The sequence below is a fragment of the Festucalex cinctus genome, chromosome 7, assembly GCF_051991245.1.
Source record: "Festucalex cinctus isolate MCC-2025b chromosome 7, RoL_Fcin_1.0, whole genome shotgun sequence".
Classification (NCBI taxonomy): Eukaryota; Metazoa; Chordata; class Actinopteri; order Syngnathiformes; family Syngnathidae; genus Festucalex; species Festucalex cinctus.
In genome coordinates this window covers 5809070-5815069 of record NC_135417.1, presented here as the reverse complement: position 1 = coordinate 5815069, position 6000 = coordinate 5809070, and positions in this window count along the sequence as shown.

Genomic DNA, 6000 nt, shown 5'->3' with positions numbered 1-6000 from the left:
GTATCGACTATTGGCTTTTGTTGTTACAATCACATTCACACCAGTGGACAATTTAACATTTTCAATGCTTATCATAGGCCAGATTATTATTATTATTATTATTATTATTATTATTATTATTATTATTTTATATATATATATATATATATATATATATATATATATATATATATATATATATATATATATATATATATATATATACTCTTTTTTTTTTATTACCTTGTATTTTAATCAGAGTCTGGCTAACAGAATTTGACAGAGAGAGAGAGAGAGAGAGAGAGAGAGAGAGAGAGAGAGAGAGAGAGAGAGAGAGAGAGAGAGAGAGAGAGAGAGAGAGAGAGAGAGAGAGAGAGAGAATTTTGCTTGGCTCGCCATGTTGAGATGTTTAAAAGGGAAGATCCAAAGGAAGCTCCTCTTTTGACGATTAAAATACAACGACCGCTTTCCGCTGGAAATATTTGTCTACAAGTAAAAATGTAAAAAATACTAGCCGTTCGTACAAATAGATAATACTCCTAACTACAAACAATTAGGATAAAAGTAACTCGCTTAATCTAAATAAAAACAGAGTTGTGCAGTGGCTAGTGCGTGACTAATTTGACGCCATCTTCCCGTGAGACAGGATCTTTGAGAGGTCCGGCCTGTAGCAGGAAGCGATGAGCTAGCAGCTAGCAGCTTTTTTGGGAACCTAAACAAATCGCTCTGGGTTGTCAACAAATGTGATCTATGCCACGGTAAGTGCTGCCTTAATTAAATTAGGGGTATATTGGCTGGATTACATCGTTTATATAAACGTGCGATTTATGTGACGATATGTGAAGGGTGGCTAAGGCTTGGTAGCTCCCGAACACAGACAGACAAAAGCTTCAAAATAAGATGGCGTACAACACTGTTCATGCTTTCTTACATTCGCTGCTCAATCTTTAAACCGTGTGTATGTTGCGCTTTTGGCTGTGGTTTTCGTATCGTAGATACGCTGAGAAGAGCAAGAACAGGCCGTACTGGAAGGGAGCTCCCGAGTCTTCTGGCGGTGTTCAGGTCAATAACTGTGACTTTTTTTTTTAAACTACTGCCCTACTGACGTTTTTCATGGTTTCAACATATTTGTACAGTACAGCTCTTGATTATGTTTTTAGTTTGATTAAATGTATTATTATGCGGGCTTATATTTCAGTGACATCTGGTGTTGTGCCCTGATTGAGTTATGCTGGATTATCCATTGATTACATATATAAATATGACACTGCTCCTCAAAATTATGTTTACATTGCATGTAAGGTTATTATTCCATAACATTTAGCCCTTTTGTGTGGCGTTATGGCATTTATTTCCAACCAGTTATTACATATTTCAACGAGAAATCTTGAGGTGTGCGATGGGAAATGATCCATTATTATCACATTTTCAATTTTAATTAATTGGTCTGGAAATTATTTTATTTATGACAAAGTGTCTCTGAATTGTTCATCTATTGATGGTCGTGATGGATGGCGGCAGTCAGAACAATTAGATACTCTTAGATGGTAGAAAATATGTTAATTAACCTAGTGTGTATCATTGTTTTGCAATATTTTTGTTTGGTGATGTACTGTGAGATTTTATTTCTCCTTATATCAAATATCTACCTTAACTCAAGAAATATTAACCTTGCCTGCATGCTGCATTCTTGCGGTATTTATGAGTAAACAAACCACAGAGAATCCATCTTGTACTGAGCTGATTTTTCCCAGACCGGATCGGACCAATCGCAAAGCAACATTGTGTTTGAAGGCAGAATATGTGAGTGCGACAAAACACAAAAAAGCGCTGAGTCAGTCGGAAACAAACAGACCAAACATGTTGACACCGGAGGAGGAATGTATGGATGGATGCTGCAATAGACCCTTTCCGTGTGACGTCACGTTGACGTGCGGCCCTAGCGGTGGAGGGCAGGGCGTCAATGCGAGTGAATTAGAAAACAATCAGTGTGACCTAGAAAATAGGTCAAACAGTTGATAAATCTGTGAGCAATGTTATGACCCCGGGTTTGCACCGGATGCGGTTGCGGTGCGGTTGAGGTGCGGTCCGGCGACGCAAGCAATTAGATTCCATTCATTCGAATGGTGCAGTTTACACCGCTTGCGGGTGCGTTGCGTGTCGACTGCGTCTCAGCTGCGGCGTGCCGCAGGCCTTCCGCAAGGATAGACCTATTTTCTATTTTTGCCGGACGCCGCAGCGGTAGGCCTCCGGCAAATGGCAAGCTCGCACAAAACACATCGAGCGGGACAGGAAGACCGACGCAGTTTCAAAATAAATTTCCGGTTACCTTTCAGAATAAAACACTCGCCAGCTCCTATTTCGCAAGCTTATCAGCAAAACGTGACGTGGGCGTCGCCGGGCCATGTTCACGGTTTAGACACCAGCGAACATGGACGAGGAGAGGTTTATATTGGAGGTGGAAAACCACAAAATAATATATGACACGGCACATCCTTTTTATAAGGACAACCAAAAAAAGGATGCTGCATGGAATCTCATCGCAGAAGAAGAAAAGGTTAAATCAAAAGAAGTCTACCTCTCTTTCTGCTTCTCTGTTGAGCACAGACTTTCTGTATGTTTGTCATTGTGAAATGCCACATGATCGCGCGCGCGCGGTCCCGCGAGACACGTTGGGAAGTGGGCGGCGACGGTGTGGATTGACCAAAAAATTGACGCGTCCGGAGCACGCAGTCAAGACGCACCGCACCGCAACCGCAACCGCATCCGGTGTAAACCCGGGGTTATAGTGAACTTGTGCACGGCCGACGGATGCTCTAATGGCTCAAAGAGGGATGAGGAAGGCAGTAAAGGAGTGAAAAAACGAGCACGTTGGCTAGCGCGAAACTACGACGCAACTGCTTTGCTTTGCTTTGCTTTGCTTTGCTTTACAAAAAGTACGAGGATATGCTCAGATCATTTAATATGACAGGTAGTTTTTCTCTTTTTCCATATACCGTGGGTCATAACATATACAACTATATCGCATGATTTTCCAATATCGTGTAGCCCTACTTCCTGCATTTTTTATTTTATTTTTTTTAAAGCTGTTAACAGGTTTTAAAATTAGGTTTATCTGTAGGGTGGCACTGTGGGTGAGTGGTTAGAACATACGCCTCTCAGTGCTGAGGACACAAGATCGAGTCCAGGCTTCGGCCTTTCTGGGTAGAGTTTGCATGTTCTCCCCGTGCCTGCGTTGCGCTTCTCCGGTCTCCTGCCACATTCCGAAGACATGCATGGCAGGTTAATTGGGCACTCTGAATTGTCCCTAGGTGTGCTTGTGAGTGTGGATGTTTGTTCTTCTGGGTGTACCCCGCCGTTAGTGACTGCTGTTTGAAGCAGGCTGGCTTCACGGGCTTCCGTGGATCCCAGATGACGCGCGACCAGTCAGACATTTTATGATCAGCCCAACTCATCATTGGAGGAGTGGAAACAATCCGGGCGTGAAGAATATGATTAGACAGCAAATCAACATCCTCAGATCCAGCCAGAAATATGCTAAGGTAAGCGCTAAAATGCTACGAGTTGCTCTCTAACTAGCTTTCACTAGTTCGTCAAACGTTTGTGTAGAGGTGACAAATGGCATGTGTAACTCTGCTGATATACACAATAACAACTGTTGCCGAACTAATGTGCAGAGGTGGGTAGAGTAGCCAAAAATTGTACTCAAGAGTAGCGTTACTTCAAAATAATATTACTCAAGTAGAAGTAAAAAAGTATTTGCTCAAAGGAATACTGAAGTACTGAGTAACTGCATGAACAATGTCTGATTTATTTTTTAAAAACAATGTAATCAGACAGACAAAAACATTCATTTTGTTGGGGTGAACCCTCTGTTGACACAAAAAATATCAGGCTATGAGTTTACAGGCGAGTAAGCCATTGAAATCGCACATTCAGTTCAATTTGCAAAGTTAAATTAAGTTAGCTATATTAGAGTAGGATTTCTGATGATTAATGTATTAAATCTAAGTGTACACCTGAAAATATTGTGGTCACTAAAATTCTGTAAATACCCATCAGCAGCGCAATTACAAACTTGTACTTTTTAGCCTCAATCTTTTTTGTTTACATATGCTATTGCTACATTGAATAAGAATGGTTTAACGTTGAAATGTTTTCTTACCAAGTTTTGGCATTACATAGAGTCAAGTGTTTATCTGTTCCCAAAACTTCTTTACAGTTAATAATTTGTGACACTTAGTGGCTACCGCCAATTTATGCCTCCATATAACATGTATCGTCATCGGTTTCGTTTATGGCAACAGTTAGTGTTTGCAAATCCTTCTTCACACATCTACTCAAGTAAAAGTATAAAGTATTGTGTGGTAAAACTACTCTTAGAAGTATTTTTTTTTTTTTTTAAAGTTACTCAAGTACATGTAACGGAGTAAATGTAACTCAATACCCACCTCTGCTAATGTGAATGTACAATTCACAGAACTTCATTACACAACTCCAATAATAACTGCAAAAATTAAATGAAAAAGAAAACATTCTGAAAGTAAATATATATAAATATATTTCTATTATTTACAGCTCAGAGAGCCAGGAGTATTGCAACTCCCACCAGATTCAAGAAGAAAGGTAAGTACATACAGTATTTGCATCACACGGCTGCCATATAAATAATTACAATATGATAATTTCAATTTGTATTTACAGATCATTGCCTGAAAAATTCTGACTGGCATGAAGCGGGCATGAAGTCTTCCTTTTCACTGCAAGTTAGTTTGTCAAGCTAGTCAAATTGTTATACTGTTTACTGTAAATAAATTGCTTATTTGCCATCAAAAAACACTTTGTATTGTCTGTTAGTGTTTTATCGAAGGAAAGCACTCTTCAAGTGTTTGTGGTGTACAAAAGAAAAACACAACGGCGTCAAAATCAAAGATGTGCATGAAATACATATTTTCACAAAAAGCCTATTTTCTCAGACTTTTCGTCCAAAAGACGTGATTTTGCGCAAACCAACCTGTTTTCTACTGCAGATGACAGAAAAGCGGAATAAGATGGAAACACTTTTTTTCTCATGAAAGCTGAGACTTCAATCTTTCATTTGGTAATCTTTGTGTTTGCATAGTCCTAACACACAATTTTCTGTGGGCCTTGAAACATCATTCAAAATGCTCTAAATCAGCTGGCACTATGTTATCATACATTGCCGATCATCATACATTGGTTATGATACCTTCTGAAAATGGCTGGCAGAGCAAAGAAAATCAACCAGGGCCATGTTGAAAAAAAGCTCAATTGCTCAATTTTAAATCGCTTTGTGAATATTGATTAAACTTAGCTATATTGTAATGCTAATTGCTGCAAAACGGAAACGGATAGAAATATACTTTTTTTTTTTTTTTTTTTACCTGATGAAAAAAAAAGAGACTTTAATCTTTCTTTTGATAGGTTCCATGTTTTTATAGCAATAGAACACAATATTCTGTGGGCCTTGCAAAATCTGTTAAAATCCAGTAAAACAGCCGGGAGCTAACGGGATTGCTTCTGTGAAAATGGCTAAAAGCAAATGAGTTAACTACAAATATCGATACTTGGGTACGCATATCGATAATTGACCGTGGGACAAAGTATCACGATTTATCACCGTATCGAGATATCGTCACACTCCTATTAGTCTGTCACTATTGCAAAGAGGGCCCGGGTGTCAGCGAGCCGACCCATGGCACACTCATGCAGCTTTGCATTCCGTGCTGTATGGTCGACGTCACAACCTCTAGGCCAGTGCCTTATACCCCACGAGATCCTCGTGACTGTAGCGGAAACAGTGAGGAGTTTGTGCGGCTCTGGTCCTACCAGCTGGAATGCTGCTGTCTCCAACCACTGTTAAACACCGTAGGGCACAACTCCGAGCACAAACTAGCTCTAGGCTAGTTATAGACCAGTTGTGTCAAAGTCCGGTCCTCAAGAGCCCGAGTCCTGCATGTTTTAGAGGTTTCCCACGTTCAACACAGCTGATTCATATTT